Source organism: Taudactylus pleione, unplaced genomic scaffold (genome assembly GCF_031769625.1).
Source record: "Taudactylus pleione unplaced genomic scaffold, aTauple2 ptg000573l, whole genome shotgun sequence".
Lineage (NCBI taxonomy): Eukaryota > Metazoa > Chordata > Amphibia > Anura > Myobatrachidae > Taudactylus > Taudactylus pleione.
In genome coordinates, this window is record NW_028284975.1 from 8,470,420 (window position 1) to 8,491,083 (window position 20,664).

The 20,664-nt window shown below is 47.4% G+C and overlaps 1 long non-coding RNA gene across 1 annotated transcript in view; it reads right to left on the minus strand.

Moving 5' to 3' along the window:
* The window catches only part of LOC148481595 (uncharacterized), a 90,656-nt gene that overhangs the window by 35,955 nt on the left and 34,037 nt on the right, over nucleotides 1-20,664 (minus strand). The window contains exon 2 of the long non-coding RNA XR_015871899.1: nucleotides 15,035-15,116. This is a non-coding gene — a long non-coding RNA (uncharacterized LOC148481595). The remainder of the gene's footprint in view (nucleotides 1-15,034; nucleotides 15,117-20,664) is intronic.

The window sequence follows — 20,664 nt, forward strand, 5'->3', positions numbered from 1 at the left end:
GTTCTTCTCACTGGAAGCTCGAGGAAGTCCTCCATGTGAAGGTCCTTCACACATATATCGAAAACGGAAACCTCTCTGCATAGATGTTATGAAAAAGTATAAACAGATATTGCAAATGATAAACAAATTATAAACTTTTTCAATTAGATTCTACGAATGTTCATTTGTTAATACATATAATTTATATTATAGACTATTTTATTGAGTTCAGATTTTAAAATAATAATCTAGAAAGATACACGATTAAATACGTTGGTGCTGCAGATGTAATATACTATAGATATAATATTCATTTAATGGCTTCCACATGCCCTTTTGCAACTTTTACTAAATCTGTTGCTTTTTCATCCTAGTTTATTCTTGTTGCACTGTGGTGAGCAATTGTATACTATGCACTGAGCACAGTGGAGATGATATATCAGAGGGTGTTAAAATAAATAGGCTCCCACAGAGCCTTAGGGCTTAATTCTGAGCAGAACTGAGTGATTTTTGCCTCTACGCATCCCCGGAAAATCCCTAAAAACTTGCACTTGCGTTACACAGTGTAAATTCACGGAACCGCAATAGCGGTGTGTAAAGTGTATTAGAAATGTATTGATAGTTCCTAGACGGTGACTGAAACGCACGGAGATGTACCTGCTTAGGTCGCTCTGTAATTTCTATATATGGTCCATCCACAATAAAGAACAGGAAAAAAATATTTCACATGATCAAAGGTTAATGATGTTGATCTCGGGCAAGCCTACTAACATTAATCTGGTTGAAAATTGACACTTAAGCTGGGCATACACGGCAAGATAAAATGTCTGTCAGACCGACAGACATTTTATCTGGCAGCCTGCCAGCCGCAGATGTCCGCGGCATACACTGTGAAATTACTCACAGTCTATTAGCCCGACAACTGTGCTCCGCCCCCGGGGGAGTAGACATTTCCCTGTTCCTTCCATGGGAAGGAACACAGGAAATGTCTCTGTCGGCCACGGCTGGGCATACACAGCCCGATGTTGCCGACAGTTTTCCCCATAAATATTGTATCGGACGGGCATGCTGGACAATCTGACATGCCCGACCAAGCAATATTTAATACTCGGTCGCCCGCACACACGCTACAATTATCGGGGTGATCCGCAGATATTGGGCGGATCGCCCCGATAATTGCAGCGTGTATGGCCAGCTTTACAGAAGCTCAGATTTGTGCAAAGGCCCATACAGTGGATAACCGCTGCTCAGGCCTGTCAATTTTCTGTTTATAATCGTTCTAACTTCCTTTTCTTTTATCCCTGGCATCTCCTGGCCGCCCCTATCTTCTCCCTGGCTGACTCCCTTTTCAATTGCCCACCTCCACAAGCACCTTCAGTCACATCCTCTTAAGACATACTTTTCAAAATACTGTCATACCCAGGACTCAAACCTTTCACCTCTCACATGACAGTCAGACACCTTACACATGGTGCTATCTGTACCACAATTTCTGATGGCAGCACTGAACACAGTCGCCAATTCCCGACCCAGATGTTACCAGAACACTTCAACTACCCTTGCTGGAGAGTTTAGGGTACATACACTTATCTCCCTGCTGCTAATATTTGCTACATATACACTACAAATAGCACTCTTTCTAAACCTGTCGGTGATCTACACTGCCGGCTCCAGGCGTGTGCACGGTTGCTCTAATGGACAAATCCTGCTCCTAGTGAGTTAAACTACATAATTATTGTGTATAATCACCACAGCCATTGGAATCACGCTGTATTCGGCAATGGCAACTGGATAACAGTGGAACAACAGGATCGGTACCCCTTCATCATCGTACAGGATAAATCAGATTTGTCATGCTCCTTCCCCATGAGGCCTGAGGCCACGCCCCTTTTTTTTTGACCGTGCGTCCTATGTCCCTATTACGGCTCTGGCATTATGTATGTTTTTATAAAATTATCATTTTAAGGGGAGATGTACTAAGCTTGGGAGAGAGTCAAAATCAATGGATATAAGGTACCAACCAATCAGCTCCTAACTGTCAGTTCACAGGCTAACTGAAAAATGACAGTTAGGAGCTGATTGGTTGGTACTTTATATCCGTTTATTTTCTCTCTCTCCAAGGTTTAGTACATCTCCCCCTAAGTATTAAAATCACTTATTTCTACTATACAGATGATTCCAAGGGCAGAGTCCAGGGGCGGATTCGGATGGAAAACGAGCCCGGGGAATTTCTGGAAGCAGCCCTAATGGTGGAGGGGTCTGTTGAGGGGGCGGGGTTTGTCAAGAGGGAGGTGGCGGGATACTCTGAGTTGGATGCAGTGGTGGCTTTCCTTGCTTTTTTGCTGCAGGCGGCATAATGCTAATGCTGCTACAGAGCCCTTCCCTGGTGTACATCCGTTCGTCTGAATGTGCAAGACTGAGACGACCACTTTTAACGTCTACAGATGCATAACCCCCTACAAGATGGTGGCCATCTTCTGTATACACCACCCCGAACTTGGTAGTGTCCACATTTTGCATATCTCCCCCTACACACACACACTCTCTCCCTCTCCTGGTGGTGGCCATCTTCTGCATACATCCCCCCCCACGGTTGTGCCCATATTCTGCATAACCCCCCTTAGATACACACACTCGCACTCTATGAGGGGAGTTCAATTGCAGGCGAAGGGTGCGACTTGCCATTGCCACGGCGTTTAAACGCCGGCAACAGCAGCCCGTCTTGCACCCTTCGCTGAGTCAGCCGAATACCTGATTTGCTCATAACTGTTCACTACCCTATGGGTTAGCGAACAGTTTTGAGCGAAATCCTGCTGCCGTAAAGTGCGGCGGCTGCCTCGCAGGTCCTGTGGGCGAATGTATTCGCTACTAATTGAATTCCCCTCTATGTCTTCTGGTGGTTGCCATCTTCTGCATTCACCCCCCCTCTTCACACATACACACACACCTGGTAGTGTCCATACCCCCCTACAAACACACACACACACACTCCCCCCTGGTGGAGACCATCTACTGCATATACTTCTGTGTGTGTGTGTGTGGGGGGGGGGGGGGGCACACACACACACAGAGCTGGTAATGCCCCCACCTACACACACACAATCTCTCTCCCCTCTGGTTGTTGCCATCTTCTGAATACACCCCCACACACACCTGGTAGTGCCCATACCCACCCTACACACACACACAGTCTCTCTCCCCTGGTGGTGGCAATACATAACCCCCCTCCAACCCACACACTGGGTAGTGGCCATACCTCCCCCCCACACACACTCTCTCTCTCTCCCCTGGTGGTGGCCATCTTCTGCATACACCACCCCCTCACACACACAGACATCTGGTAGTGCCCATACCCCTCCCCCCCTACACACACACTCCCTCTCCCCTCTGGTGGTGGCCAGCTTCTGGATCCCCACACACACGCACACCTGGCAATGCCCATACCTCCCCATATACACACACCCCTGGTGGCGGCCATCTTCTACATACACCCCCCGTTCCCTTCCCCCCACCCACACACACCTGGTAGTGTCCATATTCTCCCCTCCTACACACACAATTTATCTCTGGTAGTGGCCATCTTCTAATTAAACTCCCCTGCACACACACACCCATCTGGTAGTGCTCATACTCCCCCCTGCACACACACATACACACCTGGTAGTGCCCTTATTCCCTCCCCCCTACACACACAATTTCTATCTCCCCTAGTGGTGGCCATCTTCAGCATACACCCTCCCCCACCCACACACAAGCACCTGGTAGTGCCCATACCCCCATTTCCTACACAAACACACACTCTTTCCTCTGGTGGTGGCCATCTTCTGCATACACATGCCCCCACACACACACACACAACCTGGTAGTGCCCTTACTCTGCATCCCCCTCCCCACACACGCCTATCTACCTGGTGGTGGCCATCTTCTGCTGAGTCTGGATCTTCATATAATACAGCAGTTAAGCTTCCACCGAGAGCCCGCCCCGCCTCCAATACTTGTGTCCACGCCCCGTCCCATGCTGCCTACTGTACTGGCTCTGTGCACAGGGGGAGAGGGTGTGATTGCCTTGTGTGTAATAACTGCAGCCAGGGGTTTGTCAGAGAGCGCAGAGGGCAGCTGTCAGTACATAATCATGTGCTTCATAGTATTGTTATACTATGTAGCTCATGGTTGTATACTGCCGGCTGCCCTGCCCCCGCCCTCTGTCTGACAAATCCCTAGCTTCTGTTACACATAATAATGGTATCTTAGTGCTGCAGTGTGACGGAACATGGTGCCCCTCCTCCTGGCTAAGCTACTCACCTGCTGTCGTGCTCCTGCTCCTCCCGGCTGCTCTTGCTGTGATGCTGCTGCTACTACCCGGAGCCTCAGCAGCAGTGACATTCCAAGTCCGTCGGCGTCCACCCGTGTAGCCCCGCCCCCGCGTGATGATAACTTTGAAGTGCGGCTGCCCGCTTCCGGCACAGGCAAATTGTCTGTGTCAGCCGGCCCGGCAGAGGAGGGGATGGGGCCGGCCCAGCGGGAACCTTCCCGCTGTCCCGGTGGCCCAATCCGCCCCTGGCAGAGTCGTAGAAATCTGTTATGTACAGAACAGTAAGATCAAGTCCTGCATTTCTGAAATGTAAACATGAGGTCAATGAATGTTCACAAAGTATTATTATTATTATTTATTAGTGCCGTACAGAGAACACTGTACAGCAGTGCATAAGTAGTGGTGGTACCTGTCCCACTGTGGATTACAGTCTAAATTCCCTAACGCACAATAACACACTAGATAACATTTTAGTCAGTAGCCAATAAACCTATCAGTATGTATCTTTGCATGTTGGAAGAAAACACATTTTGGAACCAAACTCATGGCTACCACAGTCCAATGTATCTCTCAGCACAGCCAAACATTGCATGCGGTGAAGTGGGTGTTTCTGTGATCAGCCAGTTTGGTTTGGGCACACTTTATATAAAATGGCTACAAATATTGTATAGATAAGCCAAAGCCAGGGTCACAATACGGATAACAGGATCCCCTCCACAGAAGGAAGGATTAGTCCTTTGCCTTGTTTGCCATAGCAAATGAACTCCATGCCAATTGTATGGGGTGATGTTCTAGTCATAGTAAAACTGTACAATGGTAGTCAGGAATAAAGATGCCAATTATACCCTCATATGCCAAATGAAGAGATGCAGTTCTTGAAACAGTCTGGCCCTGAATCAGAGGTGCACGCAGTTGTGACTGTAGCTGTCTATTGGCGCAGTCACGTGTTTCCGCCACTGATGACCTTCCTACTGTGATACCCAATGGCAGCGGCGCTATTACATCTCTGTTACAACATGGAAACTATGGCAGGTGCAGATTCTCTATCTGAACATGGTATCACATGACATGTGTCAGAGCCACTGCGTCTTTAGATGCAGCCGCTGTCTGAGACACTCCCGTGACTAGCTCGCCACACTCCTGTCACCTCCCAGAAACGACCATTGAAATGTGCTCTACTTGAATCCAATTTCATTCTGTATCTCCAAGCGCTGACCATCAGGACGCATGACGCTGTGACTCAGACACATGCACAGACATAAAACATCGGCTGCTTGTGTGCGACATCACCCCTGCATACACCCCTGAGTCAGGCCCTCTATCTTTTGTACATTTTTGGGTTTATTTGAGGATACAAATATACAACATAACAATGTACTAATATGTACATGGTACTATGCTATACATAGGAAATCTACAAACCATGACAGGGAAACTGTTGTTTTATGCTATGTTACTTACCATTGAATCTATTTGCTTTAGTTCACTAGTGTTGTAGTTTCTAAGGACCTTCTGCAGTTTCCTTTCAATCATCACACGGAAATTCAACAGTTCTCCAATGGAATAAACTTGGTCACTGTTGTGCTTCTCTTATTCGGGGCACACAAACATAAATCTACATTCATACATTTATCTATTTTCATTTTCCTCCAGTTCTAAATTTCAAAAAGACGTTGGTGCACAATGTGTAGTAGAGGACTTGTGTGAGCGGAATCCATATGATTTACCGGCGGATGGAATGTTGGCGTCAAGAAGAACGACAGCGGCATCCTGATGTTGAAGATCCTGACAGGGGTCGGTAACCCTCCCCATCTACCCTCCCTAAACCTAACCTCCCCCCCGGTGATGCCTAACCCTAGCCTCCCCCTGGTGGTGCCTAACCCTAACCTCCCCCTGGTGGTGCCTAACCCTACCCTCCCCCTGGTGGTGCCTAAACCTAACCCCCCCTTCCTGGACCCTATAACTAACCGGGTGGTGCCTAACCCCCTCTCCCTGCAACCTAACCCTCCCCGGTCAGAGCCTAACCCTAACCTACCCCAGCAGATCCCTAAACCTAACCCCCCATCCACGGCCTAGCCCTAACAAAAAAACTTACCTTTGGGATGCGGACGATCGGGATGCCAACGTTGGTATCTTGATCCCTTCGGGATACCGGTGTCAGCATTCTGACGGGCGTCGGGATTTTGGCGTCGGTATACTGACATCCAGCATCCCGTCCGCTGGCATCCTGACTGGATCTCCTGTGGGCTATCAAATCATCTAGTTTGGCTCTAAGAAGAGAGAGGGGGCTAACTCTCCAATGGGGAGATGTATCAAGCCTTCTATAGAGGACGAGTGGAGAAGTTGGCAATAGCAGCCAATCAGATTCTACCTATCACTTTATAGAATGTACTTGAAAATGATAGATAGAAGCTGATTGGTTGCTACGGGTAACTTCTCCACTTGTCCTCTTTAGAAAGTTTGATAGCCTTCCCTAGACTTTTAGTCAACAGCTAATCAGTGTCAGCTTATGGGGCAGATGTACTAAGCTCTGGAAAGTGATAAATTGGAGAAAGGAAAACTACCAGCCACTCTGCTTCTAACTGTCATCTTACAGGCTATTGGCCTCATTTATAAACATGTTTTTATCATTCACAACAAATGATATAACTCGTTGCGTATGAGAATTGGTGCTCCAGCCAATCCGCTCCCAACTGTCATCTGTTTGAAAAATTACAGTTGGGAGCAAGTTTTATCACTCGTTGTGAACCCTAAAACTCATTGAAAAATGAGGCCCATAGCCTCTAAGATGGCAGTTAGGAGCTGAGTGGCTGGTAGTTCATCTCTCTCCAATTTATCACTTTCCAGAGCTTAGTACATCTCCCCCTGTGATAATAATAAAGCCACCAAGTGACAGTTATTCTTAGGGTCTATCATGGCCAGTTCACTGACACCACTAGCTGAACTAGCCCATGATAGAGCAAGCCCCGCTGTTGGGTGTTCTCTAACTCCATGAAATCTGTCTATGTTGGTTCATGGCATTAAGATTTAAGTCCTCTTTTCCCCTTTGATCTCCCACTTCTCCTTTATGAAGTATTTCATAAATTAAAATAATTATAACTACAGATATCTTCATACATTGTGGCTTCAGTCGCACTAAGCAGCCCCCCTTGGTGTTCCAGGTCCCGGGCAACTTCTCACTCAAAATGTGCATTTTATTTGCATAAATAAAAGCAACTGAAAGAAAAAAAAATACTCTGTTAGACTGCACTGATCAATCTGTAGGGCGACATTTGTACATCTGTGTGTGAATGAGTCTGACCAGTACACAAAGTGCTACGATGCAGCAGTCACAGCTTTTTCACACGCCAAGTTCCGTTGTGCTTCATCTGCGACTTTGTATGTGTTTGAATCCAATTCCTGAGTTAAATTTGCAGCCCAGTGTCTCTGGTGCAGAGAGGTGTTTTGCTGCATCTGTGATGCGAATAAGATGCAAAATTGAAAGAAAAACCTGAACACTGCACCTCGCCAGTCGTCTCTATAGTTGCTAGGTGTATAAAAACACATCTGTTTAATTGACACTACACTAAGGGGCTGATTCAGCATTGCACGTATGTGCAATGCTGAACGTAGATTCACGACTATCAGGAATCTGCGCATGTGCAGAATCCGTTCTGTGAGTGTGCAGAACAGGTCCTGCATGATTGCTCACAGCCCCTTCTATGCCTCTGCCTGATTGACAGGCAGAGGCATTTAAGGGGCGGTGCGGGGCAGGGACGGCCGGCGTTCCTGGAAACTGGGGCGTGTCCGCCCCATTTTCCGGGAGTGGCAAGGCCAGAGACTGCGTCCACGGACGCAGTTTCCTGGCCTGGCAAGCTGGCCAGTCTGAGTAAGCTGAGGCTTACTCAGCTGACAGGCAGCCCAGTGGCATCCACCTTGGTCGCAGTGCTGGGATCGCAAATGCAGCAGGGGTGTCACGTCTGAAAGTTGGTTTGGGCTGGAACAGGTGTGAGAGGCTGAAGAGGAGACTTGGGAGATGTGAATAAACCTGGGTGGTTTGAGCCAGGACTTCCTCATGTATTGCTGTGAGGAGGTAGAGGAGCTGCAGAGGATGATGGGCCCGAAGGCGAGAACAAGAATGGAATGTCTTTATTAAACAGCAGTTTGGAATGAGAACTGGAGATGATAATACTGAATGAATGAGCAGAATTTGATTGGGACCGATTATGTTGGATTGAGAGCTGGATCGGTTTGAGACCTATGTTGATGATTTGAAGAACTTAATGGATCTGAATCCGATAGTAATGAATTGATGACCTTGATCAGTTGGGACCGATGTTGATGAATTGAAGAACTTAATTTATGCGAGTCCGATGTTGATGAATTGATGAACTTGATTGGTTGGAACCGATGTTGATGAATTGAGGATCTTGGCCCTCATTCAGAGCCGCTCGTTAGCGGCAGTACGCTCGTTCCGAGCGATGTTTGCACATCTGCGCATGCGTACGGTTTTTAGTACGCATGCGCGAACCAGTCAGTGCGGCCGAAAATCGTTGGTACGCAATATAGCGAGTGCCTGCTATTTTGAGTGACAGAATGAGGCGTATGTGGGTGGTAACAGGGGAAGGTGCTTGAAAATGGGGAGTGGAGATCCGAACGCAGGCGTGCTTAAAGGTCAAAACGGGCGTTTTATGGGTGTGCATATTTAAAACAGCAGCGTCAGTGACCACGTCACTGGGTTATTTTATAGCCAGAACTGCTCGCAAATTTGTGGTAGCAAACACCAACCACAAGAATAGCGAGCAGTTCATACGCTGGTCGATGTACTCGATTAATCTAATAAATAGCGGACATGACGTAGGATGCGAGCGGCCAGGGGGCGTTTTTAACAAATAAACGAGCGTATGTTTTGCTCGCTCGTTCAGACTTAGAGGTGTGAACAGACTGCAATGTGCGTACGGATCATTTGAATAGCCACCCCTTGTTTTTAAACGAGCGACCACAAATAGCGAACGGCTCTGAATGAGGGCCCTTATTTGAAAAGAGTATGCTGGAAGCATCGGATGAGACCGATGGTTGGAGGTATCAGCTGGAACCAATGGTGGCTGTAAGAACAGGTCTCAGTGGTAAATACCAGACTGGTGTGCAAGGTGGTATAGGAGACTTGTTTACAAGATATAGGAATTGGATATAATAGACTGGGGCCGCGATTATTGGGAATCTGCACGTGCACAAGACCCATTCTGCGAGTGTGCAGAGTAGGTCCTGCTAAGATGCACGCATGCCCTTGAATGTCAATCAGGCAGAGGCAGAGGCAGTGCCGGTTGGCGTTTCCGACCCATTTTTTGGGAGTGGCCAGCCCAGGGACTGTGTGTCGCAGTGTTGGGATCGCAAATGCAGCACGGGGTGTCATATACCTCCTGCTGTATTTGCATTATTGCAAGAATCGCAATTGCAAAGCTGCCTGCGTGCAGCTTTGCAATTGCGATCCTTGCTGAATCAGGCCCTGGAACCGTTCAGCTACAGAATACCTGGGGGCTCAGTACTGAGCTGTAATTTCAGCCAGAAGCGACGTTGCACTGGCAACAGAGGCCAGTCTGGAAATGGAATTTATAGGGGAGGATCCCCTAGGGATTGGATGCTGCAATCAGCTGGTCTGGGAGCAGTGCTCTGAGTGGAGAAAGAGCGTCAGGTGACAGAGTCCAACATGGTTGTGCCCATATTGTGGTTTAGAAGGGAACTCTGGTGTGCAAACTGTGTGCCATTATGCTGGGAAAACACGTTGTGAGTAAGAGGCTGCGGAGAGCAGGATACTGAGCGGACGGGGCTGGAGCAGCAAAGACAGATCTCAGCACCAGCCGGGAGCGATGTGCAGCGTGAGCGGACCTCTGTGCTATTCTGGACAGGCACTGGAAAGGTAAGAAATTGGTTTTAATAGTCCGGAGCGTGACAAGGGGGTGTCATACACCTCCTGCTGCATTTGCATGTTAGCGATGACGGAATTGCAAAGCTGCCCGCCTGCCCGCATGCAGGTTTGCAATTCCGTCCTAAGCTGGATCACCCCCTAAGTACCTTACAGTAGGCCTGATTCAGACCCGCTCGCAAGTGCTACGCGCTTGCGAACGGGTCGATGTTTGGCCACTGCGCATGCCGGAAAGCTGGTTCCGACGTGCACATGTGCGAGACCCGGCTAGCGACGGGCACTCTGTCTCTCCGGGTCTCGCACCAAAAGGGGACGGCTGTCGATTTTGATTGACAGCTTGCACCGTTTTGGAGGCGGGCAGGGGGGTTGGCTGGCCAAATGGAGGCGTTCCCAACGGAACGCCTGCCGTTTGGGGGCGGCCCCACTGACAACATGAGTGATGTCAATGGTGAGCTCCCGGCTCTATTAAGAGTCAGAAGCTCACTGGGGCTTGCGGGAATGAGACCCTACCGCAAGGGTCTTGTCGCAAGCCCAGATGATCGCGATGTCGACCATCGCGACCATCACCTGGCCGCTCGCAATAGCTGTGGGTGGTCACCCACAGCTATGCGAGCGGCCAGGAGGCCGCACCAAAAAAAAAAATGCCCTGATTCAGAGCGAGCGCTCTTTCAGAGTGTCCGGCTCTGAATCAGGGCCTGTGTTCAGATGTTGGTTAATATTATGGGGCCTATGCAGAGTTGTACACAATTCAGCCTTAATTACATATCTTTTTTTCCAAAAAAATTTAAATTGGTGGGGTAGAAGTTATACAGATGATATCAAGAAAACAATTATCAAGTCACCACAAACAAGAGGCTGCTAGGGATAATTCACAGGAGGTCTTGGGACTATAACACGTGAGACATAGGTTGAGGAGCATTATGAAAGGACAGCCATGGGGACTAAGTGGAAGAGAAGAGAGTAGCCTTATTGTTAACTATGCTAGAAATAAATTAAATTTGGTAGGTGAACCATATCGCTTCCATGCTAGATGTTGCAGAGGGAGGCAGAAGGGACTTCCATTTAGATGCTATGCGGCATTTAACTGCATTCAAGATATGCCAAATAAGTTTCTGTGTTGGATTTGAAACAGTAGCAATAAGTCTGGGTAAGAGAGAGTAGGTTGGGGAGGCGGGCATGGCAACATTAGTAATCTGGAGTATAAATCAATGAAACTTTGCCCAAATAGGAGCTAATTTTGGGCACTACCAGAATATGTGAAGCAGGGTACCCTCCTCCCCACAACCCCGCCAGCAAAGTTCTGAATATGAAGGAAATATTTTATGCAAACATATCTCTTTTTCCAATGGAATAGCTTACCTGCAGAACTATTCTATGCTTCCATAAAGCTTAAACAAGTATTTCACTGTAACCAGACCTCTACTGTATTATCTTGTGAACTCAGGGCCTGATTCAGAGCCGGACACTCTGTAAGAACGTTTGCTCTGAATAATTTTTTTTTTTGCGGCCTCCTGGCCGCTCGCATAGCTGTGGGTGACCATCGTGACCATCGGGGCTTGCGACGAGACCCTTGTGGTAGGGTCTTGTGGCCGCAGAGCCCACCATCGAACCGCTTGCGAGCGCTCAAGCACTTGCGAGCGGGTCTGAATCAGGCCCTCTGCCTATCTGACATGTGTCCCCCCAGTAACAGGTATTGAGAATAGAGCTATTATACAAAATAGAATAAAATCAATTGGAATAATCCAAAATTAAGATTCAATGTACATTCAAATCAAATGTAACCATATAACACATCTTACCAGTCTCAGTGATCGCACACAGCTACAGAAATGGTGGGTCCCAGGGACCCCTCACTTTAAAAAAATGGGGTCCTACTCCACTGTTTCTGGGTCCCATTACATATTATGCTTTTGAGCTCCCCATATAGCATCAGACCACCCCACATGGCCTACACATACACCATGTGAAGTCACACTTTTTTTACACTATGGAATGCTTATAATTGCTCGTACATTGCTTTGATCTCATGTAGCCAACAGGTGCAGTGCTGGGGGTAGGGGGATTAATTGCAAGGAGCAGTTGGATTGGAGCTGGGGCTAGAGGGGGGTAAGGGCAGGCAGTGCTGGGGGTAGGGAGTGAGTAAGTGCAGACAGCAGTTGGGACAGTGCTAGGAGCGGGTAACAGTTGGGGTAGAGGGGGGTAAGGACAACAGCAGTTGGGGTAGAGATGGGGTTGAGGATGGGAGCAGTAGGTGCAGGGAGGGATACATGGGTGTAAGGGCATGTGGAAGTTGGGATAGGAAGGGGGGATAAGTGTAGGTAGCAAATGGAACAGTACTGGGGGGAAAGCAGGGGGTTAGAGGCAGGAAGTGCTGGGGTAGGGTGGGGTTAAGGGTAGAGAGCAGTTGGGGCAGTACTGGGAGGCAAGGAGGGTATTAGGGGCAGATAGCAGTTGGGGTAGATGGGGTTAATTGCAAGAAGCAGTTGGGGTGAAGCTGGGGCTAGAGGGGGATAAGGACAGGCAGTGCTGAGGGTAGGGAGTGGGTAAGTGTAGACAGCAGTTGGGACAGTGCTAGGAGTAGGTAACAGTTGGGGTAGTGGGGGGTAAGGGCAGGCAGCAGTTGGGGTAGAAATGGGGGTTGAGGCAGGGAGCAGTTGGTGCAGGGAGGGGGTACAGGGGTGTAAGGGCATGTGGAAGTTGGGGTAGGAAAAGGGGATAAGTGGAGATGTAGCTATGAGGTCTCCATACCAACATCAGAATCCCGGGAAGGCACTTAAGATAGGCGTCGAAATACCGATGCCTATCTTAATCCTGACGCCGGAATGCAGAGGACGCCAGCCCGAACGTGGTGAGTCCGGGGCGCCCTTAGCGTTAGCCGGGGTGGGGGTTGGAGATTTAGGGAGTCTAGGCACTACTGGGGTTGGAGTTCGGCACCACTAAGGGAGGGCTAGGGGGGGGGGGGGAGGGATAGAGTTAGGGACTTCATACCCATTCCGGGACGTGTAGGTAGCAGTTGGGACAGCACTGGGGGGGCAAGGAGGAGGTTACGGGCAGGCTGTGCTGGGGGTAGGGAGGGGATAAGGGTAGAGAGCAGCTGGAGCAGTACTGCGGAGCAAAGGGGGTTCGGGGCAGGCAGTGCTGGGTATCGGGACAAGGGTGACTAGCTAAGGCAGTACTGGGGGGGCAAGGAGGGGGTTAGGGGCAGCAAGTGCTGGGGATAGGGCAGGAATGAGGGTAGATAGCTGGAGCAGTACTGGGGGGTAAGGAGGGGGTTAGGGGCAGGCAAGTGCTGGGGGTAGGAAGGAGGTAAGGTGCTGAATGATTATGAACACTAAATGAAAGTTCTGTGGGACTACCTTCCGTAGCCCGTGTGTGCCTGCCACATTGATTGCAGTGTTAGCCTTTGCGGCACCCTCAGCCCCCACCCTGTTTGCATTATTAGCTAAACCCGCACCAAAAGACACCCTCGCCCGCTTTCCTTCCCGCCAACCACCCGCTTATTAAACACTTACTTTGCTCCAGGTCAGGAATGTGCACCAACTTCTTCTACACAGCTCTTCATATTGCTGCCTGTATGCCAGGTGCCGGGTCTGCCAGCCTTCTATGCTGCCAGGGTGCTTGGGTCAACTTCCGTGCGGGACCGTCTGTCCAGGGTGCAGGGCTGCCTTCCGCGCACTACTCTGAAGCCGCCTGTCCCTGTAGCGCGAAGTGCCGGCCGGGTCCTGCAGCTGCTGCATTTAGGAAGAGCGCCAAAGGGCTGGCTCCTCCTCCATTTTAATAATCCTCCCTGCCACTGGGCCAGGGAGATATCAATAATTTACCAGGAAGCCAATCCCAGCGGAGCGCGTCCCCGGGGACCCACCCATTCAGAAAAACTGAGTCCCTGGTGCTCATTTTCGGGTAAAATATGTGCTATAGCGCAGATTTGCGATCACTGACTCTGAGTCTATTTCAATACAATCTGCTTAATTTGGATTCCAGTATATGCTTACATTTATTTTGAATTGTCAATTGGTCATGTATCTTAACAGTTCCTTACAGTTCTCAATGCCACCATTACTCTAGTCAAATTAAGGGCCTGATTCACTACAGTTCGCAATTCTGCTTATACGCACGCACCACAGTTGCTAATATCAGCGGTGCTATTTAAATGTTTTCATTCACATTGTGAACGCAGCTAACATAAGGACGCCCACTTCCCCTTACTCACATCCGTATACTAGGGGGAACATAGCGAAACAATCAGTAACATCGAGTAACATGGGACCCATAAGCACACTTGCACAACCCCTGACCTTGCTCAGGAATTGCTAACATCCACGCACGCTATCAGTGCTATGGCTGCGTATGGCCATGCAGTGTATAATTTATGCACGCACCTGCAACACACTGGCACGCCTGCGTTCGACCAACCACCCCCCCCCATCACCACCCACAAACGGCACTTCCTCTGCTCCGGGTCTGCGTAGCCTCTGCAATCGCAATTCTGTTTGCAATTGCTAGTTTGCGCATGCGTCCTGCGATGCATACACAGAACGCAACAATCAACCGATTGCGTGCGTCTTTGCAAGTGTGATCCAAGATGAATCAGGCCCAAGATGAATCAGATCCAAGATGAATCAGGTACAAGTAGCCACTTCCCAGACACAGTAGGATTCTCCTATACAACCTCCATTTTGTTAAGAAAATCGTGCTAATGTCACTCAGTTGGTAAGATTTGTTTTTTTGTACTTTGAGAAAATAAAAGACAAATATAAACCAGGAAATATAGCAAGAGAAAATAATAAAATGGATTTTACTGCACTCTAATAAATAGGAAAAGTCCCTTTCATAATGCTTACCGGCTGGAAAAGGTGCCTCATGTGGTATGATTTGGTCGTCATATACAGTCATTTGGTCTGCTGTGAAATAGGCTGCCAGCACCTACATAAGACGAATGAGATTAAATGTTTTACTACATTGCCAATTCTACAAAGCAATCATTGGTTGACATATTAGCAGTTACCACATAAACACTTGTACATATGTGATCTATTTGTGGTAAAAGTATCCTTCTGTCTCTTGGTGCAAAGATTACATTATTACTTGGAAACTTGAGTTTCAAAACAAAATAGAGCATATCTTGCCCATTAATGCATATTTTTTGCCTTCATTAAATTAAAGCATATGAACATTCATGTTTTTATGTGGTTTTATTTTTATTTTGAATAAAGAGAACTGTGAAAGAGAAGGAGGAGGGGGGCGAGAACTCTGGGCCTGATTCAGACCCGGTCGCAAGCGCTTTGCGCTCGCAACCGGGTTGATGGTAGGCCAGTGCGCATGTGCGAGACCCGGATAGCGACGGGGACTCCGTCGCTCCGGGTCTCGTACCATAGTGGGCTTGCTGTCGATGTTGAGTGACAGCACGCCCCCTTTGGTGGGTGGGCCGGGGGCGTGGCTGCCCAGACGGAGGCGTTCCCATGGGAACGCCTACCGTCTGGGGCCGGCCCCACTGACATCACAAGTGATGTCAGTGGAAGAGCTTTCGGCTCTGTTAGAGCCGAAAGCTCTCTGGGGCTTGCGGCAACGAGACCCTACCACTTGACCATCGCGACCATCTTCCTGGCCGCTTGCTATAGCTGTGGGTGGTCACCCACAGCTATGCGAGCGGCCAGTAGGGCGTTCTGAAAAAAAAATGCCCGGCCCTGATTCAGAGCGAGCGCTCTGTCAGAGCGTCCGGCTCTGAATCAGACCCTCTGTGAGTAGAACTTTAACATTGAGCAGCTTAAGGCAGCTGTCTAACAAACATGAGGCCAGTGAGGAATCAGACAGCATCTTAATATTAATAAGGGTAAGGGGGTGGGAGGGGCTAGAAAAGATGGTAAGGGTGTGGTTTAGGAGTGTTCTTTATGTAATTGGTTGGGTGTGTATAGGCTAATAATTTAATGATGAAGGTTACGCATCTCTTAGGTCATACTGCTGAGATGCATCCGTTTGTAGAAGTAGTCATCATGACTATCAGTGCACACTAAAGATCAATCTGAAATCAGACAGAGCTCTTAGTACTCTCAACTCTGAATAGTCCGCAATTTCATCTACACACCCATGAAATGGCCACAGAATGTTTATCTTATGTGTGATCACCCCATTGCCGCTCATTTACACCCATTTAGCTGAGGGTAAAATTCCAATGAGATGTGTCTGAAATGCTCGTTGATACTCGTAATATATTGTTTACACGATGACATTTACTTTACTCAAGGTAACATGGTGACAAGTGTATATAGGTGTCAATACAATTAGGTGCGAGTTTGTTTCATGAAACTCTCAGACTTTGCACAAATGGGCACACCAGATAATTTTCCAATCCAATTAACATTACCTATTCACGGTACTCACAGTGCGGGTTTGTGAATTGTCAACCAACTGCAATGTGAGAGAAGTGCATGAAAAAGTGGGAAGACCTTCCTGGACCCCACAAAACTGACATTTTCATTTGCACAATTATACAGAAGGCTGTTAGTGGGCATAAGAATAGTATTGGAAGTATTTAAACAGTGTTATATGGCTGATTTGTGCATTATTATTTTTTTAAGTAAAAAAAAATATAAAAAGCAAACTTTTTTGTTTATTTTTATACGAAAAAAACACAAAAAATGCAGAAAAAAGAAGGGAAAAAGCATGCTTTTGGGGTACTGTGAGGTGATTAGAAAAATGTAAAACCTATAAAAGGCAATTAATTATTTTTCTAAAAAATAAACATTCTAATTAAATTTGGAGTGCATACAGCATAAAATAGTTGATTTTGGTGTAATTTGAGGCATTTTTTTTAAACCCGAAAAAATTACATGTAATTATTGGACTAATTAAGCTAATTGGATATATCCAATTTCTTAATTAGTCATTAGGGGGGTGGGGGTGTCCAAGTGGTTCTGCACGGTGATATTTAACCTTAAAATGAAGATTTTCCCTACCATCTCTCACTCTCAGGGAAGTGTGAACGGAAATATACGAGTTTACGAGTTGCTAATTGGATTGCAAAATTAATTGGCAATGCGAATTCGCAGAGAAAACAGCACCTTGCATCACACAACTCGTACCTATTTGGATTGACCCCATAGCTTGTGAAGGGCTCATACACTGTAGGTAAAAAACAAAACTTAACATAACACCTGCCTCATATTTGCACACAGGTATAACATCTGCCATTATATAGATCAGTGGTTCTCAAACTCGGTCCTCAGGACCCCACACAGGTCACGTTTTGCAGGTCACCCAGCAGGTGCACAGGTGTAATCATTACTCACTGACACATTTTAAAACGTCCACAGGTGGAGCTAATTATTTCACTTGATTCAGTGTGGAGACATGTAAAACATGCACTGTTTTGGGTCCTGAGGACCGAGTTTGAGAACCTGTGATATAGATCATTAATCTGTTTGATAAACAAATCTTCTGTACTCACATAAAAATGGGACACACCAAATATAGTGATACGATAAATAAGGCCCCATCTAGTACTCCAGCATTTTATTGCTATATATAAAAATGGTACCCTTTTTCATTCAATTATAATAAGTTAGTTCTGCTTTTAATGTCATACTTTTTGAGAAACATGTATTTTAAGAATTATGTAGAAATAAATGAGTTGCTGGGAAACATTTTTACTTTGCCTTTGAACTGTCTGGTCTGCTCTCTCTAAGGGAACATTTCCATATACATGTACATAGAGGAAGGAGCCATAAAGTACGGAACCTCCCCGGTCTCCATCTCATAATGGTAATGAGTTTTAGTGATAACCTTAGCGAAGGAGAGGGGGGGAGGGGAGGACTACAAATGCTGAATGATGGTGGCTCTAGAAGATATAAGAATATGGCCGAGGACCTATCGATCAACCTTGGGGACTGCCAGGGGGTACCAATGCAGCAGGGCTAGGACAGGCTCAGGAGCGAGGTAATACCCAGCACATCTTTATTGAGGGGAAACACTTCTATCCAAAAGAGATGCAGTACAGGACAGTCCCAGAAAATATGATTATAATATGATAATATAATTGTACCATCTATGTGGCAGAGGCATCAACAGAGTTTAGAACATGTGGGCCATTTCCTATGGAGTTTAGTAGGGGTCACATATGGAGTTTAGTAGGGGTCACGTAAGAGCTCAAATGTGCATTTCAGTGTGGTTAGTGCATTTTGATAAGGAAAATGAGGTGAATGGATTCCCACACATTGGGGGTAAAAGTAAGTTCGAGGTAATTTTCCCATTGTAACTGAATAGGAGATTTAACTAAAAGATTGGGAAAGGAATGGTTGGTGGCCTGGAGTAGCATGATGTAGGCAGCATTTTGTCAGCTCTCCTATGATTATCCTATTCTTCAGGCAGTTCCCCCGCTGGTGTACCTATATTAGTGGGGCATCCTGTGGTGAGCTGTTTGTATGATTCCTCCCTGCTATTTTCCTCCTGTTTGTGTGGGCGGGTCGTCTGCCTCTCTTCTGCCTGGTGTTCCCGCTTCCTTTCCAGGCTCCTGCGGCTGATCCCTGAGCGCCTTTACATGTGAATCGCCTCCGGATCGTTGACTGCATCCCTTGTTGTCCTGGGAGTGAATCCTGTGGTCAGTCTTCTCTTCGGCTATCATCTGTAAGTCCCAGTGTTTGGGGTGAGCGGTGTGCTAGCCGCTCCATCTTGACGACGGGCTCCACCTTGAGTGCTGCGCCAGTCTTCTTGCTGCTCTGACGCTCTTGGGCTGCAGTCTTCTTCTCTGGCTGACTTACCTGCTCTTGTGGTGCTTCAGTATACCTGCTGCCTCTGCTGTGACTCTCCACTGGTCTCACATTCGTGAGGACGTCCTCTGGTGCTGACGGTTACTTTCAAGTTAAGTGATTTCCACTTGCTCCTGATATTCTCTGGCTTTTACCTGGTGTGTCTGTATATCTGGTGTCTTTCCAGTTACTATTTATCCTGGACTCTGTTCACCCGCTCCGCTTTTCACTCCTGTGAATTCCTTGTCTCTGGTTGTCCATTACCATCGCGACGCCTCTCCAGCAGATCCTTCAGGCTATTACGGCCTCTACCCAGAGACTTGTGGACAAAATTGGAGAGTTGCAAATGGATCTATTTCTCACTTGTCATGTGGATGAGCCTCTGATCCCCGACTCCAACGTCCTCTCCCCTCTTGTTCAAGATCAGTTATCCACTTCGGTGCTCCAAGGTTGACTACCAATTTGTCTCCAGTCATCAAGATTCTGCTATAGCAAGACTAAAAATACTTTTTCTAGTTCCAGCAATCATGATGAAGCTTTGAGATATCTTGTGCAAATGTTTTTTTGTGTATACTCCTGGGTGATATGTTGCAGATTTTGTCATCACATTTTTTCCCTCCAGGAGGCAAAGGCCTGGCCCGATTAGACTTTTGGAACTTATATATTTGCCATGTTTTGTTGCTTTGTATATCATTTCATTTGTTTCTTACACTATTGTGATTTAATATATCCTGTTTTATTTACTTTATTTTCTTTGTTCGTATATGTCTGATTGGGAGGAACTCAATTTCCATTTAAATGGGGGAGCTGGGCTGGCCATGTTTTTGGTCGTTTATATCCTTGCATTAGGGAGAGGGGGAAGGGTTTATTAGTTAGTTAGCTTTGGTTAGGGGGTGGTTAATTTAGAGTAAGTGTATTTAGGGGTGATGCAGGTATGCCTAGGTTGGGGTCAGGTTATACAGGGTGGGGGTTATGAGGTTTGCTTTGGGGGTTTCTATTTTCTTTTGGTGTATTTGATTAGTTTATAGGTTAGGGATGGGCTGTGCGGGTTTTTTTTGCTATAACAAGAGATATGGTAAGAACTTACCTTTGTTATCTCTGTTTCTACGAAGTCCATAGGGTCCACAGGGTTGACCTTGGGGTATAGGTTTGGGAACCAAATCCGGGCACCACGCAGTTAAAGCTTTTAGCTCCCAGGATGCACTGGGTCCACTCCCCGCCTCCCAGCCAGAGGCACCTCAGTTTGTAAGTAGCCAAAGGCCGGAGGAGGAAAGAAAGAAAGAGAGAGAAAGAAAACTGGAACACTCAAGAACCATATTCACAGAAAAGGAGACGGGAAACCGGTGACCAGTAACACAGCCCAAATGAAGCCAGGTGCATCAGGGCGGGCGCCCTGTGGACCCTATGGACTTCGTAGAAACAGAGATAACAAAGGTAAGCTCTTACCATATCTCTTGTTTTCTACTTCAGGGTCCACAGGGTTGACCTTGGGGACGTCCCAAAGCAGTTCAACCAAGGGTGGGGACGCTCCTGTGCTGAGAGGAGAATCCGTCGCCCAAAAGGAAGCATCCTGAGAGGCAAAAGAAAACCAATGCCTAGAACCTTAAAAAGGTGTGGACAGAAGACCACGTGGCCACCTAGTAAGGCAGAACAGCCGAGGCGCCACAGCGAGCCGCCCACAAGGGGTACACGGCCCAAAAAAAACAAACATCAACAACAGAAAGGCCTAC